Raw genomic sequence first — 12500 nt, 5'->3', positions numbered from 1 at the left:
GAGAGAAGGGGGGTGGCGGGGGTCTGGCCCCTGCAGCCCGTTCTCGCTATTGTTCCCAACGTCAAGAAACTGTCGTTTAACAGTGCTCTAATTTAACCAACCAGAGGACCCACGAAGAGAAAACGGGATATTATGTCAATTTCCCGCGCCACTGTCGTTGTCTAGGACGACAGTTTTTGTCTTAGTGAAGTATATGTCAAAATGGGACGTGCTATAACAAGAGCAGCTTGCTGGGTCATACCTTAGTGGGCACTCCAGGCACCCTGCTAGGTGTCTTCCCAACGTGTGGCTGTCCCTGGTACTGTCTCTGGTACTGTCCCATGGTACTGTCTCTGGTACTGTCCCCTGGTACTGTCCCTGGTACTGTCCCCTGGTACTGTCCCCTGGTACTGTCCCTGGTACTGTCTCTGGTACTGTCCCCTGGTACTGTCTCTGGTACTGTCCCATGGTACTGTCCCTGGTACTGTCCCCTGGTACTGTCTCTGGTACTGTCCCCTGGTACTGTCTCTGGTACTGTCCCTGGTACTGTCCCTGGTACTGTCTCTGGTACTGTCCCATGGTACTGTCTCTGGTACTGTCCCCTGGTACTGTCCCTGGTACTGTCCCCTGGTACTGTCCCCTGGTACTGTCCCCTGGTACTGTCCCTGGTACTGTCTCTGGTACTGTCCCCTGGTACTGTCTCTGGTACTGTCCCATGGTACTGTCCCCTGGTACTGTCCCATGGTACTGTCCCCTGGTACTGTCCCTGGTACTGTCCCCTGGTACTGTCCCCTGGTACTGTCTCTGGTACTGTCCCATGGTACTGTCCCCTGGTACTGTCCCTGGTACTGTCCCCTGGTACTGTCTCTGGTACTGTCCCCTGGTACTGTCTCTGGTACTGTCCCTGGTACTGTCCCTGGTACTGTCTCTGGTACTGTCCCCTGGTACTGTCCCCTGGTACTGTCCCCTGGTACTGTCCTTGGTACTGTCCCTGGTACTGTCCCCCTGGTACTGTCCCCTGGTATTGTCCCCAGGTACTGTCCCCTGGTACTGTCCCCTGGTACTGTCTCTGGTACTGTCCCCTGGTACTGTCTCTGGTACTGTCCCCTGGTACTGTCTCTGGTACTGTCCCCTGGTACTGTCCCTGGTAGTCCCCTGGTACTGTCCCCTGGTACTGTCCCCTGGCACTGTCCCCTGGTACTGTCCCTGGTACTGTCCCCTAGTACTGTCCTTGGTACTGTCCCTGGTACTGTCCCCTGGTACTGTCTCTGGTACTGTCCCCTGGTACTGTCCCTGGTACTGTCCCTGGTACTGTCCCTGGTACTGTCCCTGGTACTGTCCCCTGGTACTGTCTCTGGTACTGTCTCCTGGTACTGTCTCTGGTACTGTCTCTGGTACTGTCCCCTGGTACTGTCTCTGGTACTGTCCCCTGGTACTGTCCCTGGTACTGTCCCTGGTACTGTCAATGGTACTGTCCCTGGTACTGTCCCTGGTACTGTCCCCTGGTACTGTCTCTGGTACTGTCCCCTGGTACTGTCCCCTGGTACTGTCTCTGGTACTGTCCCCTGGTACTGTCTCTGGTACTGTCCCTGGTACTGTCTCTGGTACTGTCTCTGGTACTGTCCCCTGGTACTGTCCCTGGTACTGTCCCTGGTACTGTCAATGGTACTGTCAATGGTACTGTCCCTGGTACTGTCCCTGGTACTGTCAATGGTACTGTCAATAGTACTGTCCTTGGTACTATCCTGGGACAACTTTCCTGCGAATGGCAGACTATAGTACCAAATCAGGTCTCAATCCTGCGAGTGGCAGTTCTTGGAATTAAAGTGGGTTCTACAACGCAGGTGATGTCTCTGGCACTCAGTGGTGACGTCGTCTTCCCAGCACTCAGTGGTGACGTCGTCTTCCCAGCACTCAGTGGTGACGTCGTCTTCCCAGCGGGTAGCGCCTGAAGGATGTCACTAACCTCACTGTATGAGGAAGGAATATATATATGGAGAGTAGTCCGCGCGCGTCTTGACATTTTTGTGACCAGGGTTCGAGTACATCTTGCTCTTAAATTCTGACATGTTGCCACGCACTAACAGCAGTCTGCTGTTTGAAGGCTGGATCGGTTGAAGAGTTTGAGCAGGTCGTTCTCACGATTAGACAAGCGTCTATAGGTTGAATGGCCCATTACCTAACCATGACGATACACCCGTCCACCTGTAATTGCTCGAGGCCGTTGCTCGCCTATCCACAGAGCCGAAGCTGCCCCATATCGCCAGGAGAATTACGACGTCACGCAAGTGTACCGAATGTCCGATTTTGGGATAATTCATGACCAGACTTGATGTTAAAAAGTACCCCGATCACCGGTTCGAGTCACCTCATTGTTCCAATTGATCTTCTCATTGATATATGTCACGTTCGTGTGATTTCTGTTTTGTTTATGAGAGTTATGTGATCATTCGGCACATCGGCGCGCTAACGAGATCAGAGCTGTTGATCCCGCGGCGGTGGCTGTTTGCGACCTGTTACTGGGGAGGGTGAGAGCATGTGGGGTTGTGGTGTAGGCGGGGTGTGTAGGTGTGGGCGGGGTGTGTAGGTGTGGGCGGGGAGTGGTGGTGTGGGCGGGGAGTGGTGGTGTGGGCGGGGTGTGGTGGTGTAGGCGGGGTGTGGTGGTGTGGGCGGGGTGTGGTGGTGTGGGCGGGGTGTGGTGGTGTGGGCGGGGTGTGGTGGTGTGGGCGGGGTGTGGTGGTGTGGGCGGGGTGTGGTGGTGTGGGCGGGGTGTGGTGGTGTGGGCGGGGTGTGGTGGTGTGGGCGGGGTGTTGTGAGGTGGGCGGGGTGTTGTGGTGTGGGCGGGGTGTTGTGTTGTGGGCGGGGTGTGGTGGTGTGGGCGGGGTGTGGTGGTGTGGGCGGGGTGTGGTGGTGTGGGCGGGGTGTGGTGGTGTGGGCGGGGTGTGGTGGTGTGGGCGGGGTGTGGTGGTGTGGGCGGGGTGTGGTGGTGTGGGCGGGGTGTGGTGGTGTGGGCGGGGTGTGGTGATGTGGGCGGGGTGTTGTGGTGTGGGCGGGGTGTTGTGGTGTGGGCGGGGTGTTGTGGTGTGGGCGGGGTGTTGTGGTGTGGGCGGGGTGTTGTGGTGTGGGCGGGGTGTTGAGGTGGGCGGGGTGTTGTGAGGTGGGCGGGGTGTTGAGGTGGGCGGGGTGTGCAGGTGTGGGCGGGGTGTTGAGGTGTGGGTGAGTTGTGCAGGTGTGGGCGGGGTGTGCAGGTGTGGACCAGAGGGGAGGGGAGGGGGGAGACAAACGGTGCGAAGCGTGACTCATGCTACAATACAACCTCCCCTGGGGGGGGGGGGGCTCTCTGTATATACCCCGTCCGGCCGGTAATGATTGACATTTGTCCGTTTTTGTTATCCGAATTTTATTAATGAAAAGCACATAGGGACACACACACACACACACACACACACACACACACACACACACACACACACACACACACACACATCAGAGTAGTTAATAAATGGAATGCACTAGGAAGTGATGTGGTGGAGGCTGACTCCATACACAGTTTCAAATGTAGATATGATAGAGCCCAGTAGGCTCAGGAACCTGTACACCAGTTGATTGACAGTTGAGAGGCGGGACCAAAGAGCCAAAGCTTAACCCCCGCAAGCACAAATAGGTGAGTACGTACACACACACACACACACACACACACACACACACGCACGCACACACACGCACACACACACACACACACACACACACACACACACACACACACACACACACACACACACACACACACACACACACACACAAAGAGCCAGAGCTCAACCCCCGCAAACACAACTAGGTGAGTACACACACACACAAACTATAGGAATAATAGGACACTTGAGAGCAGAGAAAGATACCAGAATGCCAGGAATGAATATGTCAGGATGAGAAGAGAGGCAGAAAGACAATACGAAAATGACATCACAAGCAAGGCAAAGACTCAACCTAAATTGCTGCACAGCCACATCAGGAGAAAACAACAGTAAAGGAACAGGTAATGAAATTAAGGATAGGGGCAGAAGGATTCACTACAAACGACAAGGAAGTGTGTGAGGAACTGAATAAGAAATTCCAGGTGGTCTTCACCTTAGAACAAGGAGAAATTCCAGAGATAAGAGAGGGAATAGTTAACCAGGATCCGCTGGAAGAGTTTGAGATTACCAGTGAGGAAGTAAGGAACTGTTTACTAGAGTTGGATGTTACAAAGGCTATAGGCCCAGATGGAATCTCACCTTGGATACTAAAGGAAGGAGCAGAAGAACTGTGCCTACCACTCTCCACAGTGTATAACAAATCACCGACAACATGGGAACTGCCAGAAATTTAGAAAGTAGCTGATGTAGTCCTGATATATAAGAAAGGGGATAGACAGGAGGCACTGAACTACAGGCTAGTGTCCCTAACTTGCATACCATGCAAGCTGATGGAGAACATTGTGCGAAGAAAGCTAGTGGAACATCTGGAGCGAAGGCACTTTGTAACACAGCATCAACATGGGTTCAGGGATGGCAGGTCCTGCATCACAGGGTTAATTGAATTCTACGACCAGGCAACAAAAATAAGGCAGGAAAGAGAGGGATGGGCAGACTGCATATTTTTGGATTGTCAGAAAACCTTTGATATAGTACCACACAAGAGGCTAGTGAAAATTGTGGGAACCGACCTGTGAGATTTATATTTATATGAATTTATATAGAATTTATATTTACGTTAATTTATATATAATTCGATAGCAATTTGTATGATAAGTGGACTGTATTTCTGCAATAATCTCATAATCTCACAAATCGATCCTCTACACATTAGGGGGGTTATTAAATTTATATATATGCAGCCAATCAAACTACAGTATTAGACTACATACATTGAAGAGGTTCCTTATCTTATTTGTACAGCAGGCCTTAGTCCACCAGGTATAACCAGGATGTAGACACCACATTTTCCTCGTGTGAGGTAGCTTCCAACACCCTGGTAACTGATGCACAAAGCATGCTTCCTCGTCTTGACCTGTCAAAAGGGCGCTAGCTATGAAGCCAGAATCCTAATATATGACAGCTATATCAGAGAAAACACTGTACAAGGAACCATACAGACCTAGGCTTAATTACCTTTAGTATGAGGCGATCTCATGCTCTTAGCAGATCACCCTACCTAATGACATTAATGGCCATAAATGATAGATAAATGGGTTTCGGCAGAACACTCAACTTGAATTTGTTGACAGCGTGTTGATGATGGTACACCTTTGGTTTCCATAACACTTCGTCCAAGTAAAATTAACAGGAGTCGTATTTGCTCCCGTGAGCCTCTGTGGTCTAAGTATAAACAATGGCTGCTCCCTCACAACTGACGCTACTGGCCTACATTGTCCAGATGACAGAAAGTGATAGAAGGGTCACATTTACTCTATTTTAATTCTGATAATTAAGTTAATTTATATGAGATGTTTTTATGATGGTAAAGTCCAAAGACTAATGTATTTAAGAATAATTCCCACCATAATAGGTGGTGAATTTATAATAGTATGTGGTAATGATATTCCGTTTTCTATAGACGGTAATTCCACTACAAGTTACGTTTTCTATGGGTTAACTTGTGTATACAATACAGCAGCAATATTATCTGTCTGTATGATATTATTAAATGGTGTCGGCTTTTCCGACAAAAATGCTGGAGATGCAGGCTGGAGTGAAAGGGACGGTACTCCATTGGATAAGGGAGTACTTAAGCAACTGAAGACAAAGAGTCACTGTGAGGGGTGAGGTCTCAGATTGGCGAGACGTCGCAAGTGGAGTCCCGCAGGGGTCAGTCCTTGGACCTATACTGTTTCTGATATATGTAAATGATCTCCCAGAGGGAATAGACTCAATGTTTGCTGATGACGCAAAAATTATGAGGAGGATTGAAACAGAGGAGGATAGCAGGAGGCTACAAGATGACCTGGACAGATTGAATGAATGGTCCAATAAATGACTGTTCGAGTTCAATCCAAGTAAATGCAAAGTAATGAAACTAGGCGGCGGAAACAGACGGCCAGACACAGGATACAGAATGGGAGATGAAGTTCTTCAGGAAACGGACAGAGAGAACGATCTAGGGGTTGATATCACACCAAACCTGTCTCCTGAAGCCCACATAAAAAGAATTACGTCTGCGGCATATGCGAGGCTGGCTAACATCAGAACAGCATTCAGGAACCTGTGTAAGGAATCATTCAGAATCTTGTATACCACATATGTAAGACCAATCCTGGAGTATGCAGCCCCAGCATGGAGCCCGTACCTTATCAGGCACAAGACGGGGCTGGAAAAAGTTCAGAGGTATGCCACTAGACTAGTTCTGGAGCTAAGAGGTATGAGTTACGAGGAAAGGCTGTGAGAGAGGCACCTTACGACACTGGAAGACAGAAGAGTAAGGGGAGACATGATCACTACCTACAAAATCCTCAGGGGTATTGACAGGGTAGACAAGGATAAACTATTCAACACTGGTGGTATGCGAACAAGGGGACACAGGTGGAAACTGAGTACCCAAATGAGCCATAGGGACATTAGCAAGAATTTCTTCAGTGTCAGAGTAGTTAACAGGTGGAATGCATTAGGCAGTGATGTGGTGGAGGCTGACTCCATACACAGTTTCAAATGTAGTCTGTTTAATTAGGTGGTATCTACCATACCATACATATCTTAAATAGTTTTGTCAATCTCCATAGGAATTTTCTCATCAAATGGACAACTGTGTGACAAATATCACACATTAGACAAAATTTTTGCCATTGATTATTACAGCCTTCTGAAACAGGATTAATTTCATTTATGACAGCATATTCGTAGCTCTCTTTATATTCATAGTACTTCTAATATAGTACTTCACAGTAAATCTAATCAAATTTGCCCAAAATAAACAAAGAAACCGTTGTTCAGAGTTAGGAAACTGGAGACATAAATGAGTCAGTTATCAGAAATAACTTTAGTGTTGGATCCATCCATAACTTTCATGGGTTAGATAAAGCTTTAATTAGGTGCAGCCTACTCGGTACACAGTTTTAATTGTAAATATGATGAGAAAAACGTGGACAATGATCTATTGCATTAAATAAGGTCCGGAAGCCGAGGTTCGACCCATGTATAGGCACCTCTAGGTAAGCATATAATATATATATATTATATATATATATATATATTATATATATATATATATATATATATATATATATATATATATATATATATATATATATATATAATATTAACCCAAACATTCATTGAGGTTGATATTTAGCAGTATGGTGAAAGAATGTTATAAATATTAATTGAATATTTTACAATATGTTTCTCGTTCATTCATTATGTAATTCGCTATCTCTATCTTCAAAGAGGTATATCTATCTATATCTCTGTTCAAGACTGGAGGCTAGAAACTTGGGGCTAGCCTCATCCAACTTTGCAGGGGGCATGGTCTTGGGTACGGGACGGACATAGGCTGGTCGGGGTAGGCCTAAGATAATTGATTTCAGAAATATTAGCGTTTATAGCAAAACAGAGATTTTCATGGGGTCAACTGTGAAATGTTTGGTGTGTTCCTTTAGAGTTTTTAGTGCTTCATATTAATAAATTTTCTGAAAGACCCAAACAGTTGTCACAAGGCTTCTTAATATTTAATTTTCTTAATATTAAATGAGAGTAATTCTCACTCCCCTCCACTCTTCCCTCTCTTCCTCCCAAACAAACCCGTTCACACACTTTTCCCTTCCATATCCCACATGTTTCCCATCTCACGCAGTCTCACCCCTTCCCCCTCCCACACCATCCCACCCCCTCCCACACCATCCCATGGACGGTACCCACACAACCCCCCCTATCTTATCTCCGTCCTCCCACGCACCCTCCCCCCCACTTTAAACCACTCCCACGCACACTCCCCAACAACGCAGACTCATCCTATACAACCCCCCCCCCCCTCCGCAATCTTCGCCATTAGGACGCGCGAGGCGTGAAAACAGGGTAAAATTGCCGCATAATTAGAACCGTCGCAAAAGAAGAGGAGAGAGAGCTCGTTAGATACATCTCCCTAGTAATTAGCGCTAAGCGATGGTACGACGTGGCGGGGCAGTGGCGGGTTTGGGGGGGGGGGTTTGGTTGTTGTTATAGATTCAGCTTCTCGGAACAAGTTCCAAGTAGCACGGGCTATGGTGAGCCCGTAGTGGACTTACCTGGCACGGGAGCGGTGCTGTGGTTTGGGGGACTCGGGCTAAACTGATTCCGCCTTTGTTGTCCTGGGGGGGTCCACGGCCATATGGTGCGTACTGTGGGGCTAGATTATGGTACGTACCATACCATGATCATGGTACGTAACGTATCTTAGATCATGGTACGTAACGTATCTTAGATCATGGTACGTACCATACCATGATCATCAGTATCATGCCATCATGGAACGGGCACCTAATAGCTGAATGGACAGCGCTTTGGATTTGTAGTGCTGAGGTTCCGGGTTCGATCCCCGGTAGAGGCGGAGACAAATGGGCAAAAATGTTTTTCACCCTGATGCCGCTGTTACCTAGTAGTAAATAGGTACCTGGGGGTTAGACAGCTGCTACGGGCTGCTTTCTGGGGAAGGGGGTGTGTGTAACGAAAAGGAGGCCTGGTCGGGGACAGGGCCGCGTGGACGCTAAGCCCCGAAATCATCTCAAGATAACCTCAAGAAGATGGTCGGTAGGATGCCGTGTTGTGTACATGTCCTTCGTCGCGCTATCCTATACCGTGGTAAGTGCCGTGTTCAACATGGAGGAACGCACCATGTGTGCCACGGAACGCACCATGTGTGCCACGGAACGCACCATGTGTGCCACGGAACGCACCATGTGTGCCACGGAACGCACCATGTGTGCCACGGAACGCACCATGTGTGCCACGGAACGCACCATGTGTGCCACGGAACGCACCATGTGTGCCACGGAACGCACCATGTGTGCCACGGAACGCACCATGTGTGCCACGGAACGCACCATGTGTGCCACGGAACGCACCATGTGTGCCACGGAACGCACCGTCGTTACCTACATCAGGTACGATGCCATCTGAAGCGTTTGTACGTTGTCATGGTGATGGGAAGAGGCGACAACAAGGCCCTGTAGCGAGCTTCACAGTTGCAAGCAGAAACAATATATATTTCCTCTTATTCTTTGAAAAAAAACAAGATTAAATCAATAAACTCACGCTATATAAACACACGTTAGCCTCAGTAGTGATGTAATAAGCAAAAACGGCCTTTGTTATTGTTTTTCGGCACGAGGGAAGAGGAGGGGGGGCCACTGAGCGAGCGTAGCACACGCCACCACCACACCAACACGCACCAGCTGATCCATTCAGTGATTCACGAAATCTCGTAGCGTAAGGGACTAGGTGATTTAAACCACGCCGCCGCTGCTGTGCTTGACGTCCAGCTGCAGAAGTGGACGATAAGGGGAACTGGACGTCAATAACTACCCTTGTGTGCTTACCTCTTATCTTATATCTTCCACTCGCTGCAACGCTAAGTTTGTTCAACAACTGAACAGCTGGAGTACAACAAGCTTGGTTGAGGTGGACATAGACTGCAAACAAGAGCCATTAAGGTGAGGCAGAGAACATTTTTTCAAGTATTGTGCATGATAAGACACTGTCGACTGGTTTCCACAAGTAGACAGGACAAAACTAGACCACTCTAATGGCCAATTGACAAGTTGAATGGCCAGATCCAAGAGGTGGAACTCGAGCTAACAAGCACACGGCAATTGGTGGTTGCAACTAGGTAAGTACGCGCGCACATGTTCAAAACAGACGTGTTCACCACTACACAAAATATTAATAGTGTGGATTTGTATACCGACTTGTGTGTTGAGTTTGTTATTTTAAAACTGTTTAGTGAAGGTTTTATGCCTCGGTAACTTTCTGGTCTTTAATTGATATATATTTTTTGTTTAATACAAAATTTTTGTTTGTTGTTTTTCTCATTCGTCTAAGTAACCACTTTTTATAAGTTGTCACTGTCCACGGCGCTGGGGCACTGTCCCCACGGCGCTGGGGCACTGTCCCCACGGCGCTGGGGCACTGTCCCCACGGCGCTGGGGCACTGTCCCCACGGCGCTGGGGCACTGTCCCCACGGCGCTGGGGCACTGTCCACAGTGTTGTACTTACTTACCAGTGACTACGACGGGAGTGAGGTATAGTTATGCCTCCGCCTACTGTACTCGTACCTGCTGCATTTCAACTTAAATATTCTGACTTTGAAATGTTTTGTCGAATCGGACAATTCCCTTGTGGGTAGAGGTGGCTTCCACAACTTCTTTTTTCAGAACATTCCACTGGTTAGCTACCCATACATGGTACGAGTACTCGTCCACCTTATGTATTCCTCTCAGTATTTTGTATGTTGTGATCATATCCCGTTGTCCCCCAGTGTTGTCGCTGTCCTCAGCATTCCCAGTTTGCCAGGTGGTGATAGTCACCGCTGTTGATCTAAACAAGAAATAGACCAAGCGCCTGTACACATTATAACGACTGTCGCTTGCTATAGTAAGCGTATAATATATATATATATATATATATATATATATATATATATATATATATATATATATATATATATATATATATATATATATATAATATATAATATTTATTTTGTATTGCTATGGTATTGCTATAGCAAGCTATTGCATGACGTTTGAGGAAACTAGCAACTTTTACAATATCTGTAAACTGCGTGAGACTCACTAGCAGACTTGAATTGTAAATACGAACTTACGGTCACAAATGAATTAGTTGGGGGTCACGAGGACGCGCAGTATAGCTCCAGGGGCGTAGGGACGAGAAGCTGGTGACAGCTGGAAGGGAAGGGTCAATGGAGCCCCCCCCCTGGGGACGTGAGGAGGGCCCCCCCCCCTGGGGACGTGAGGAGGCCCCCCCCCCTTGGGGACGTGAGGAGGCCCCCCCCCTTGGGGACGTGAGAAGCCCCCCTGGGGACGCTAGGAGCCCCCCCTGGGGACGCTAGGAGCCCCCCCTGGGGACGCTAGGAGCCCCCCCTGGGGACGCTAGGAGCCCCCCCTGGGGACGCTAGGAGCCCCCCCTGGGGACGCTAGGAGCCCCCCCTGGGGACGCTAGGAGCCCCCCCTGGGGACGCTAGGAGCCCCCCTTCCCCTGGGGACGGGAGCGTGGCCGATGTGGCACTATGGCCACGGCGTTATCTTGAGGTTATCTTGATGATTTCGGGGCTTTTAGTGTCCCCGCGGCCCGGTCGTCGACCAGGCCTCCACCCCCAGGAAGCAGCCCGTGACAGCTGACTCACAACCAGGTACCTATTTTACTGCTAGGTAACAGGGGCATAGGGTGAAAGAAACTCTGCCCATTGTTTCTCGCCGGCGCCTGGGATCGAACCCAGGACCACAGGATCACAAGTCCCGCGTGCTGTCCGCTCGGCCGACCGGCTCCTGGAGGTAGCCCCGACCAGGATCACAACCACGTTGGTTATAACTGCATCAGGTTGTTACCAATCTGGGACGACGACCCACGTTTCCCCGCGATCACAACGACGTGTCGGGGAAGGATAAAGGGTAAATCCTATACGAAACTGTTCGACAACGTTCGTCTTTTTTCGTTATTATTCAAAAAACAATATTTATCGTTAGGTTAGGATGTGTTATGGTTTATCAACTCAGGATTAGGTTAGAGTGGTTTGGGTTAGAGTAGCTTAGATTGAGTAAGGTTGGGTAGGTTTTACCATCGGCTGGTGACTGGTCTTGTGTACGATGTGGCGTGTATCCGCCAGAAAGTGTGTTGTGATCTGTGTGTGTTGTGATCTGTGTGTGTTGTGATCTGTGTGTGTTGTGATCTGTGTGTACTCGCCTATTTGTGTCTGCAGGATCGAGCATTGACTCTTGGATCCCGCCTTTCGAGCATCGGTTGTTTACAGCAATGACTCCTGTCCCATTTCCATATCATATCTAGTTTTAAAATTATAAATAGAATTTGCTTCCACAACCTGCTCTTTAAGTGCATTCCATTTTTTCCACTACTCTCACGCTAAAAGAATACTTTCTAACATCTCTTGTGTCTCATCTGAGTTTCCAGCTTCCATCCATGTCCCCTCGTTCTGTTAATATTACGTGTGAACATTTCATCTATTTCCACTTTGTCAATTCCCCTGAGTATTTTATACGTTCCTTTCATATCCTTCCTCTCATTTATTTTTTCTAGTGTCGTAAGGTTCAGTTCCTTCAGGTGCTCTTCATATCCCATCCCTCGTAACTCTGGGACAAGCCTCGTCGCAAACTTCTAAACCTTTTCCAGTTTCCTTGTGTGTGTTTCTTCAGATGGGGACTCCATGATGGCGCGGCATACTCTAAGACTGGTCTCATGTAGGCAGTGTAAAGCGCCCTAAATGCCTCCTTCCTTAGGTTTCTGAATGATGTTCTAACTTTTGCCAGTGTAGAGTACGC

The 12500-nt window shown here is 48.5% G+C and overlaps 1 protein-coding gene across 6 annotated transcripts in view; it reads left to right on the top strand.

Moving 5' to 3' along the window:
- Positions 1 to 12500, top strand: part of LOC123754903 (uncharacterized) — a 265794-nt gene that overhangs the window by 99609 nt on the left and 153685 nt on the right. The window contains exon 1 of one of the 6 annotated variants that reach the window (XM_045737235.2): positions 9383 to 9637. The exons of 4 other annotated variants lie outside the window; for them this stretch is intronic. The gene's annotated coding sequence lies outside the window, so the exon portion shown is untranslated. One more of the 6 variants, XM_045737237.2, reaches the window with a different exon arrangement.

Source organism: Procambarus clarkii, chromosome 28 (genome assembly GCF_040958095.1).
Source record: "Procambarus clarkii isolate CNS0578487 chromosome 28, FALCON_Pclarkii_2.0, whole genome shotgun sequence".
NCBI classification, from domain to species: domain Eukaryota; kingdom Metazoa; phylum Arthropoda; class Malacostraca; order Decapoda; family Cambaridae; genus Procambarus; species Procambarus clarkii.
Note: the sequence above shows the minus strand (reverse complement) of the source record. Positions and strands in the feature narration are given on the sequence as shown.